The sequence below is a fragment of the Callithrix jacchus genome, chromosome 6 (assembly GCF_049354715.1).
Source record: "Callithrix jacchus isolate 240 chromosome 6, calJac240_pri, whole genome shotgun sequence".
In the NCBI taxonomy this organism is placed as follows: Eukaryota; Metazoa; Chordata; class Mammalia; order Primates; family Cebidae; genus Callithrix; species Callithrix jacchus.
This window is the reverse complement of record NC_133507.1, coordinates 35,320,231-35,332,411: the sequence shown is the minus strand read 5'-3', so window position 1 is coordinate 35,332,411 and position 12,181 is coordinate 35,320,231.

Sequence of the window (12,181 nt, the reverse complement as noted above, 5' to 3'; positions counted from 1 at the left end):
TCTGCATCATGGTCTTGCTGTGCTGACCACGTGGGACCAGACCAGGATCCCAGGCCGGAAAAAGTGGAGACAGTTGGTTTAGCAGACCAGAAAATAGCCAGAGTGAGGGCTACCACGCAGTGGGTGGGGTGTTGCAGTTGTGCATTCTTGCCCAGTCCCACTTCTATTTCAGGTGTTCTTATTATGAAATCTCCTTGTATGTGGCAGTTTCTCATTTTGAGAACTTTACATTTTATGGTTATTCCCATGTGCTTGCAGGTTGTGTTGCTCTCTTCCCTTGGTCTGGTAGAAGCCATATGGGCCAGTATCTCTTAGGCCCATCCAGAGTGCCAGCAGGAGTTGAAATTAAATGGATCTGTCAGTGTCTGATAACCTTACCTTCTGTGGCCCCAGTGGCTGTCTCCATCCTGAGTGCCCACTGGATAGCCAGGCATCCATCCAGCCCTAGTCCTGATTAAGGCTCTGTAGTGGCAGGGTACCCTTAGCATCTTCCTGAGGCCCTGATGTCCATGGAAAAGGCCATCCTGAGTCTCCAGGAAACTGGACAAGGCACAATTCTCCTATGTCTAGAGCATCCACCCACCCATTCATCAACAGAGCATTTCTTAAACACCCAAACTTGCTACCCTGTGCTGATCCTGTGAACACAGATATAAACAAAAAGAAAATTCTATCCTACAGGGGCTTACAGTTCAGATAGGGAAGCTGACTGATAACCAGGTGGTCCAGTGCACTCTGGACCAGGAGACATGGGCACTGATGCAGAGAGACACGTAAGGTGCTCTCATTACCTGGTAGGGGCACCTGACCCAGTTTCAGTGCCCTACACTGAAGAGTTCTGAGCACTGCCCAGCTTAGTAACCAGTTCTTACGCTTTTCCTACCTTCACTCTTAGACTCATGTCTACATCTTTTTCCAAGGACTACAGAACTGTGCCCACATCTGTTTCAGAGACCATAGACCTGTGCCCATGTCTATTTCAGAGACCACAGACCCATTACCACATCTGTTTCAGAGACCACAGACCTGTGCCCATGTCTATTTCAGAGATCACAGACCTATTACCACATCTGTTTCAGACCTGTGCCTGTGTCTATTTCAGAGACCACAGACCCATTGCCACATCTGTTTCAGAGACCACAGACCTGTGCCCATGTCTATTTCAGAGACCACAGACCCATGCCCACAGACCCATGCCCAGGTCTGTTTCAGAGACCCTAGATCCATGCCCAGGTCTGTTTCAGATACCATAGACCCATGCCCAGGTCTGTTTCAGAGACCCTAGATCCATGCCCAGGTCTGTTTCAGAGGCTATAGACCTATGCCCAGGCCTGTTTCAGATACCCTAGACCCATGCCCAGGTCTGTTTCAGAGGCCCTAGACCCACGCCAAGGTCTGTTTCAGAGACCGTAGACCCATGCCCAGGTTTGTTCCAGATACCGTAGATCCATGCCTAGGTCTGTTTCAGATACCAGAGACCCATGCCCAGGTCTGTTTCAGAAATCATAGTCCCATGCCTATATCTTATTTCACAGGCCATAGACCCATGCTCATGTCTGTTCTAGAGACTATGGATCCATGCCCACATCTGTTTCCATAGACCATAGACCTCTGCCCATACCTGCTTTAATAGATTATAGACCTTTGCCCATATCTATTTTTGTAAACCACAGACTTGTGCTTAAATCTTTTTCTGCAGGTTTTAGGCCTATGTCCACATCTGTTTCCATGGACTGTAAACCTGTACCCTCTTCTGTTTCTAAACAATAGATTTGTGCCCACATGTTTCTATAGACCATGGACCCTATTCACATGTTTCCATAAACCACAATCCTGTTCACATCAGTCTTTGTAAACCAGAGACCTTCAGGTAACTGCCCCATAGTTGGGACATTAATTAATTTTCCCACACTACCCTAATTTAATCTTAGTTAGCTGTCATCCCAAAGGATTTTCACTGCTATCACTTTTCTTTTCCACCAGAGAATTTCTTTCTATTTTCAGTCTTTTCTTGGCCCTGAGAATAACCCCCACTGGTGAGTCTAGGCTGTCATGCCAGATACCTGCTAAGGTCTAATTATAGCGAAATTCGTCAAATCCCAAATGATTCCATTCTTTCATAAACATACATGATGTATTTGCCATTCGTTGCCATATGCTGGGAACTGGAGACGCGGCACCAGTATTGCTAATATATGTGCACTTTTGAGGAGATCATCATTGAATTCTAGGTTAGGTTAAGTGTAACACAGGTGCCCATTTTACCCCTCACTTGGCCAGGGCAGATATCACTAATCAACCACAGCATGCTTTCCTGCTGAGCTAGGGCTTGTATTTAGAAGTCTTCTTTTCAATCTGATGATAAAAATGAAATGCATTTTTCTTCCTGGTCTGATGGGTAAGAGCTGTTGCCCTGAAAAAGTTAGGCAGAGGTAGAGATTTTTCCCTCTGTGTCGGCCTCTGCCAATGGGAGGGATTATGAGCTCCAGTATTCCCATCCTGGTTTCCAAGCTGCCCATGCTGTGGTAGGAAAGAGTTCAGGCACCTGCATCAGAGTCCAGGCACCACCCAGCACTGTCAAGAGAATCTTCAGAGGAGCCTGATGAGGCAGGCACTATCTCCCAAGTCACAAATGGAGGACAACAGGCTGAAGATGGCAGCCCCTTAGAAGTATTGAACAGCAGGCAGAGAGGGGACTAACTTCAAGTGCAAGGTCTATCTACACCCCAGGAACCAAATGCATTCCATTACACAAGTCTGCCTGGCTGGAAAGACAGTGCCTCCTAATAATAGTTTGTCCTTGATTCAAAGAAGGGGGGTAGTTTTTTTATTCTAGGTAGGATCATGGTCACTAATATGGAAACAGAGCCAGGATCACATTTTGGGACTTCTATGTCCAGCATTCTTTCTCTTAAACTGTGAGTTTGCTCATGAAATGCAGAATGTATATAGTTCCCCAAAATACTGATAATGAAGTGAAAATGTCTGAGGTCCTGTTCACTTCATGTTCTGCCTCTCCCAAGGGGATCTCAGGGTGCAGGGAAATGGCTCCTCCCTGGGTCAGCTCACCTCAGTGTACAAGTGTAAAGCAGAGAGAAAATGGGAACAAACCTCGTGAGGAATATTCAGCACTGGATGATACAAAACAACGTTGCAGAGTGGGCTCTCTTTCTCCTTGGTGGGCTTGAATTGACCCAGCTGCCCTATTTCCTTAAAACATACTTGCGTGCATATGTGTAAACCCAAACACTACAGAACAAAAGAGGCCAACCTGACTCACTTATGTTTTATTCTTCTGTCAGGACTGGCTTGCAGAAATTGCTAAGAATGAATCTAAAAGGTTTCTCACAGGAACCTTAATAAGAATAACCCAGATTTGTATCAGGCTGAATGAGAGATTTATGAATTTCAACAGCATAAAGTAGGCAAGGTTTCTGGCCCTCGTCCTTACCACCTTCCCAAAATTGATGTGTGACATGAAAGGTTTTCTGAGAATTGCTATTTCAGTTTTATCTGCATATATCTCAGTGGGGCTGGCAGTGAGAGGGAAGAGGCAGAAACAGGACCAAGCAGGAATACACTCACTTTTGGTTTTTGGAAACTATTTGCTGAAAACTTGAGGTAAGCTATACCCAAGGTGGGCCTGGTAGAGCTGATCAGCGAGGGCTCAGTGCAGGCATCCAACCTGGCCTTACTGCCATACTGGACAGCTCCTCCTTGCTGTGCATCCTGGCTGACAGCTATGAAGCAGGAGCTGCAGTGAGGGCAAGCACCAAAATGCCCTGCTCTAGTCACAGGCAGTCTTGCTATCCTTGCTTAGAGCTATCTGGAACCATTCCTTTTGCCTTGCCCACAGGAAGATATTAGACCTCCAACAGCAGTCATCCTGGGCAGTAAGTGGATACTCAAGCCCATACTGGCTAAGGGAGTTAATTTCATACTCCAAAGTAGTGTGACAGTCATTTATTTAATCAGATATGTGTTTAGCCTTCCACTCTAGCCAGGCTTTACCTTTATTTTCTCACTCCTCACTTCAGGAACCAAAGCCTCCTGTTAAAGTCAACTGTGTTGTCACTTTGCAGGAAAGGAAATAAAAGCAGGCACTTTGGGGTCAAGTGCACATAGGTCTCTGGATCTTGGGCATTGAAGAAGTGGATTTCAAATTGATTATGTTGGGAACAGTGCACTTTGGTGGAGCCAATGGTCCATATTTTATAATGGTGGATGCACATCAGACAGGTTGGATTCCCAAATCTGCTGTTTGGGAGCATTAAGACTTCCTACCATCAAACTTTGAACTCAGTTTTAATGTTTGTAAAGTGGGTGTAAATCTTCCCCACCACACCCAAAGGGGCCTCACTGAGTTGGTGTGTACATAACCCCAAAAAGCACAGTGGGCCATCGATTAAAGACTGTTTCTGCTTTCAGGAAACATGAAGCTGTGACGGCAGAAAGGCCAGGCACTGCAGTCTTTACAGAGGGGATATGTCTGTCTGTTCCACAACTGGTTAGAAGTACATGGGCATGCTCAGAGGAGACAGCTCTACAACTAATAAAATACTGGTTTCCATCACACATTCCTGGTAGCGACAGGGGGAAATTGGTAAACGGTAGCTAAGTTGGTGAGCTGAAGTTGGATGGGTAGAGCACCTCACCTAACTCATACTTCTGTGGGGGTGCAGGTGTTCCCCTACAAAGAACACATCTATTTCCTATGGGAAAAATGTGAGAAAATGCACTAATTCCCAATTGCCAGTAAAACTTTAAAAATCATGGTACCACTCCTCTGAAGGGCCACACGGAAATATCTAGCATGGGTAGAGATGGAGATGTCATCTATTGCTTTCTCACCAGGTACTGGAAAAAGGAGCACCTGGGACCTGCAAAGTATCAATATCAGGCAATAAATTTCAGCAGGGTGATAAAGCTCAGAAAAAATTATCCATAAAGTTGTTTAACTGCAGAGGAAACTGCTGAACTATGTATGCATCTTAACCAAATGAGGATAGAACAGATTTTGAGCACTTGGCTCTGACTAGACCACTGTCCAGGCACGCCAATCCCTCGGTACACATATGTAGGAAAGCTGTAAATGGCGTTTACAACATGCAGAGAGTTGACTGGAACTTGCAGTTCCTACCAAAACGGGTATCTTGCCTGCTTAAATAGAATGTCTATTTTCTCTATAGAATTTAAACGGGATCCAGCATCTGAAAACATGGTGTACATAATATCCTGGATAGTATCCAGAGTTACTCAGCATAGAGTAAACTAGTAAAATCTTACCTCTTATAGGAAAGAACAATCAAGACACTCCCAAAATGAGATAATACATGTTGGAATTATCTGACTTTAAAGAAGTCATAGAAATTCTCCAACATCTAAGGACAAACACTCTTAAGGAAAAATCAAAAAGTTTTAAAAAAATAGAAAATGTAACACAGAAAGAAGAAGCAAATGGCAATTTTTTAGAACTGAAAGGTAAAACTACAATAAATGAAAAATAATTTTACAATTCAACAAAAAACCCAATTTAAAAATGGGCAAAGGACTTGAATAGACATTTCTCCAAATAGCTTGAGATCACCAATAAAGCACATACAAATATTCAACATCATTAATAATTAGGGAAATGGTAATCAAAATCACAATAAGATGCCAATTCATGTCTATTCAATTTACATTAGGATGGCTATTATTTAAAAAAATGGAAACTAGTAAGTGTCAGTGAGGATGTAGAGAAAATGGAATCTTCGTGCAGTGCTGGTGAAAATGTAAAATGATGCAGAAAATGTGAAATGATCTGCTAACTGTGGAAAACAGATAACAGATCCTTGAAAAATCAAACAGAGTTACTGTATTTTGATCTAGAAATTCCACTGCTAGCTATATATTTAAAAGAAGTGAAAGTTGAGAGACCATTAGATATTTATAAACCAATGTTTATTGCATCTTTATTCACAATAGCCAAAAGGTAGAAACAATCCAACTGTCCACTGAGGAATGGATAAATAAAATTTACTATGAGCAGTCTATGAAATATCCACCTTAAAAAGTAGAAAATTTCAATGTATGCTACAGTATAGATGAAACTTGAATATTATGGTAAGTGAAATAAGCCAGACATGAAAAGACAAATACTGTGTGATTTCACTTATATAAAGCACACTCAGAAGTCAAATTTAGGGAAATAGAGAGTAGAATGAGTGTTGTCAGGGGCTAGGGAAAGGGGAAAATGAGGAGTTATTTTGTTTTGTTTGTTTCTGAAAATATTCTTTATTTTCATTTATTTATTTATTTTTATTTTTTATTGCATTTTAGGTTTTGGGGTACATGTGAAGAACATGCAAAATTGTTGCATAGGTACATACATGGCAGTGTGATTTACTGCCTTCCACCCCATCGCCTATATCTGTCATTGGAGTTATTTTTTAATGGGGACAGAGTTTAGATTTGGGAAGATGAAAAGGTTCTGAAGATGGATGGATAGTGGTGAAGGTTGCACAATAATGTTAATGTATTTAATGCCACTGAATTGTACACTTAACTGTGGTTAAAACAGTAAACATTATGTTTCGTACATTTTACCATGATTATACAAAGGTAAAGTGATGGAAAAAATAAAATCTTTGCAAACGCTAACCAAAAGAGAGCTAGAATAGCTAAATTAATATCAGGCAAATTAGACTTCATGGCAAAAAACAAAACACTGAGACAAATATAAAGAGGGACATTATATAGTCATTAAAAGTTTAATACACCAAGAGGACAGCAATCCTAAATGCATATGTACCTAAAAACAAAGTGGCAAAATACATGAAGCAAAAGATGACAGAAATGAGAGGAGAGATAGACAAATCCACAGTTACATTTGGGGACCTCAAAACCCTTCTTTCAATAATTGATAAAAATTGATATAGAAAATCAGCAAGGATATAAATGATCTGATGTTATCATCAAACAATTGAACCTAACTGGCATTGACAGAACACTCTATCTAATAATGGCAGGATCCACATTCCACATTCTTTTTAAATATACATATAATATTCACCAACACAGAGCACATCTTACGTCTTAAAACAAATCTTAAAAATGTAAAAGAAAAAGAAAAAGCATTATAGAGTTTGTGCTCTAACCCTAATTATATTAGACTACAAGTCAATAATAGAACAATAGCAGTAATATCTCCTAACATTTGGAAATTAAATAACATTCTTATAAATAATCCATGAGTCAACAAGGAAGTCTCAAGGGAAATTAGAAAATAATTTGAACTGACTAAAAATTAAAATAAATATTTATAGGAAACAGCAAATATAGTGCTTAGATAGATGTTTATTATAAAATAAAAAACATTCTCAAATCAATAACCTAAGATGCCACCTCAATAAAACAGAAAAAGAAAACAAAATAAACTTAAAGCAAGCAGAAATAAGGAACTAATAAACATGAGAGTAGAAATCAATGAAATTAAACATTGAAGCAGATTAACAAATCCAAATACTGGTTCTTTAAAAAATGATCAATAAAATTGATGTATATAACAAGACTGACAAAAAGAAGTTATGACTTACTACTATCAAGAATGCAAAAGAATACATCACTACACACTCTAAATACATTTAAAGGATAATAAGGAATACTGTGAACAACTAGGTACATAAATTCTAAACCTAGTTAGAAGGACCAGCTCCTCAAATGGTGCTAAGTTGTGAGAAACATTGTATTTTTAATGAAAAAGTTTTAATAGTTATCTGTTTTCTGATGATAAGATCTTATATGTAGGAAATTACAAACATTCCTCCAAAAGACTCCTGTATTTGATAAAAGAATTTCGTAAAGTCTCAGGCACACAAATCAATGTACACAAATCTGTAGCACCACTATACACCAATAACAAACTGAGAATCAAATCAAGAGATCAATTTCCTTTACAGTAGTTGCAAAATAATAAAATACCTAGGAATATTCTTAACCAAATGAGGTAAAAGATCTCTGCAAAGAGATCTAAAAAACACTGATGAAAGTAATAAAAAATGACACAAAATAATGAAAGGACATTCCATGTACATGAACTGGAAGATTCAATATTGTGAAAATGACAACACTGCCTAAACCAATCTACAGATTCAATGCAATTTCTATCAAAATACCAATGTCATTTTTTACAGAATTAGAAAAAACAATCCTAAAATTTACCGGAATTCACCTGGAAGCAGAAAAGAGCCTAGGTAGCCAAAAAAATCCTAAACCAAAAGAACAAATCTGGAGGGATCACATTGCCTGACTTCAAAATTATACTGCAAAGTGATAGTAAATAAAACAGCATGGTATTGGTACAAAAATGGACACACAGACCAATTGAACAGAATAGAGAACTCAGAAATAAATCCAAATACTTATAACCAACTGATTTTTGACAAAGAAGACAAAAACATCCATTGGAGAAAGGACATCCTATTAAATATATGGTTCTGGAAAAATTGGATGGCCACATGCAGAAGCAAAAAACTCGATCCCTATTTCCCATCATATACAGAAATTAACTCAAGGTGTATTAAAGACAAATCTAAGATCCTAAATCATTAAAATTATAGGAGAAAACCTAGGAAAATTTCTTCTGGATATTGGCCTAGGCAAATAATTTATGACTAAAAACGCAAAAGCAAATGCAACAAAAACAAAAATAAGTAAATGGGACTTAATTACACTGAAAAGCTTCTGCACCACCAAAGAAAGAATCAATAGAGTAAACAGACAAACTATAGAATGGGAGAAAATATTTTTGAACTACACATCTGATGAAGAACTAATATCCAGAGTCTGTAAAAACTCAAGTAAATCAGCAAGACAAAAACAAATCCTATTTAAAAATGGGCATATGATATGAACAGACATTTCTCAAAAGAAGATATACAAGTGGCCAATAAATATATGAATAAATTCTCAACATCACTAATCATCCAAGAAATGCAAATTAAAACCTCAATGAGGTACCACCTTGCTCCACTCAAAATGACCATTATTAAAAAGTCATTCTAAAGGACTATTCTTTAGAGAGAGATCCAAGATGGCTGATCACTAACAGCTCAGGATTGTAGCTCCCAGTGAAAGCTCAGAGAACGAGAGGACGCCACACTTTCAGATGCATTTTCGTCGCTCAAGGACCAGCAGATTTCTAGTGGAGGAGCCCCATGGGTCGCCAGCACGACTCTTGTGGCCGGTGCAGCGGTTTTGCTGGTGCCTTGGCGCCGCAGCTCTTCATGCAGAGTAAACGGGACTGGTTCCCTTACTGACCAGTGTTTGGAGCTCCCGGAAGGCAGAGCCGCTTGTTGCGGACTCAAGAAGGAAGCCAGACCAGAGATTCCCAGGCAGAAGAGCACCATCAGTCTTATCGCTGCTATTTTGGCCGGTGCAGTGGGTTGCTTGAATCCCAGCACTGGGAATCAATAAATTGGAAGTCGACTCAGAAACCTAATTAGAAAGGCGGTAATTGTAAAGACGACAGGTGGATAAATTTATAATAAAGGGGAAAAACCAGCCTAAGAAGGCAGAGCATACCCAAAATCAGAACCCCTCTCCCTCTACAGGGGATTGCAGTTCCTCATCAGCAACAAAACAAGCCCTGATGGAAAAGGACTGTGTTCCATCATCTGAAGTAGGCTTCAGAAGGTGGATGATAAGAAACTTCTGGGAATTAAAAGAACTTGTTCTAACCCAATGTAAAGAAACTAAGAACTTTGAAAAAAAGTTTGACGAAATGCTGAAAAGAATAGACAATATAGAGAGGAATATAAATGAACTAATGGAGTTGAAAAATACAACACGAGAACTTAGTGAAATAAGCACTAGTTTAAATAGCAGAATGGATCAAGCAGAAGAAAGGATATCAGAGGTCAAAGACCAACTTAATGAAATAAAATGACAAGACAAGAATAGAGAAAAAAGGATGAAAAGGAATGAGTGAAGTCTCCAAGAAATATGGGACTATGTGAAAAGACCCAATCTATGTTTGATTGGTGTACCTGAAGGTGATGGAGAGAATGAATCCAAGCTGGAAAATACTTTTCAGGATATTATCCAGGAAAATTTTCCCAATCTAGCAAAGCAGGACACTATTCAACCCCAGGTAATACAGAGAACACCACAAAGATATTCCTCAAGAAGAGCAACCCCAAGGCACGTAATCGTTGGATTCACCAGGATTGAAATGAAGGAGAAAATACTAAGGGCAGCCAGAGAGAAAGGTCAGGTTACCCATAAAGGGAAGCCTATCAGACTTACAGCAGATCTCTCAGCGGAAACCCTACAAGCCAGAAGAGAGTGGGGGCCAATATTCAACATACTTAAAGAACAGAACTTTCAGCCTAGAATCTCATATCCTGCCAAACTAAGCTTCACAATTGAAGGAAAAATAAAATCTTTTATGAACAAGCAAGTACTCAGAGATTTTATTACCACCAGGCCTGCTTCACAAGAACTTCTGAAAGAAGCATTATACATAGAAAGGAACAACCAGTATAAGCCTTTCTAAAAATATACCAAAAAGTAAAGAGCATCAACATAAAGAAGAATTTACATCAATGAATGGATAAAATAGCCAGTTAACATCAAATGGCAGTAACCCTAAATTTAAATCGACTAAATCCCCCAATCAAAAGATACAGCCAAAACCTAATGGTATATCCAAAGATACACAAAGACTCAAAACAAAGTGTTGGAGAAAAATTTGCCAACCAAATGGAGAGCAAAAATAAATAAATAAACGAAAAGCAGGAGTTGCAATTCTCACATTTCACAAAATAGATTTCAAAGCAACAAAGATACAGTGGTAAAAGGATCAATGCAACAATAAGAGATCTTAATACCCAGATACATAAGACCCATAACGAGATTTAGACTCAACGAGACAGAAAATTAATAAGGATATCCAGGACTTCAACTCAGATCCGGAACAAGTAAACTCAATAAATATTTATAGAGTTTTCCATTTTAAATACACAAAATATTAATTGGCCATTATTAATACCCATTTTTTGAATGAAGCAATATTCCTGTTCTCTCTCCCTCTTTTTCTTCCTCTCCTTCTCTCCTTTTTTTACTTTTCAACATCCTAGTTCCTCACCTCTACTCAATACATTCCTCTGAACTCCTGATTCCTTGTGATTCTCCCATCCCACTGAAACCTCCAATCCATTAAAAAAAAAAGTCAAAAAACAATACATTTCAGAGCCAATACGGTGAAAAGGGAACACTTATACACTGTTGGTGGGGATGTAAATTAGTGCTACCATTATGGGAAACAGTATGGAGATTTCTCAAAACAGTAAAGTAGACCTATCAATCCAACAATGTCATTACTGAGCTTCCACCCAAAGGAAAAGAAGTCATTATACTTAAAAGACACCTGCATGTTTATGTTTATTGCAGTACAATTCACAATTGCAAAGATATGGAATCAATCTAAGTGCCTATTAATGGATGGATAGATAAAGAAAATGTGATGTGTATACACACACATACATGCACACACACACATCATGGAATACTATTCAGCCATAAAAAAAGATGAAATAATGTCTTATGTAGCAAGTTGGGTGGACCTGGAGGGCTTTACCCTAGGTGAAGTTATTCAAGAATGGAAAACCAAATACCACATTCTCACTTATACATCGGAGCTAAAAGGCATACAGAGTGATATAATGAACACTGAAAACACAGAAGTAGGTTGAGTAGCCTAGGGGGTAAGAGATGAATTACCTATTTGATATAATGCACACTCTTCAGGTGATGGGTATGCTGAAAGATCACACTTCACCACTGTACAATTCATCCATGTAACCAAAAACTACATGTACCCATAAAGCTAATAAAATAAAAATTAAAAAATATGTTTCAATAATAAAAATGTCCAAGTACATAAGATTTCATTGAAAATTTCTATACAAATTTAAGATAAAAATCACACCAACTCAATGATCTCTTCCAGTGAATCAGAAATGAGGAAACACTTTCACATCTCATTGTATGAAGCTAGAAATCATCCTGATACACCAAACAAAGGCAACACAAAAAGGGAAAATTATAGACCAATGTTCCTCATGAGAAACTGACATAAATTTTTCAACAATGTATTAGCAAATGGAATGTAGCAATATATAAAAAGAATAAGGCCAGG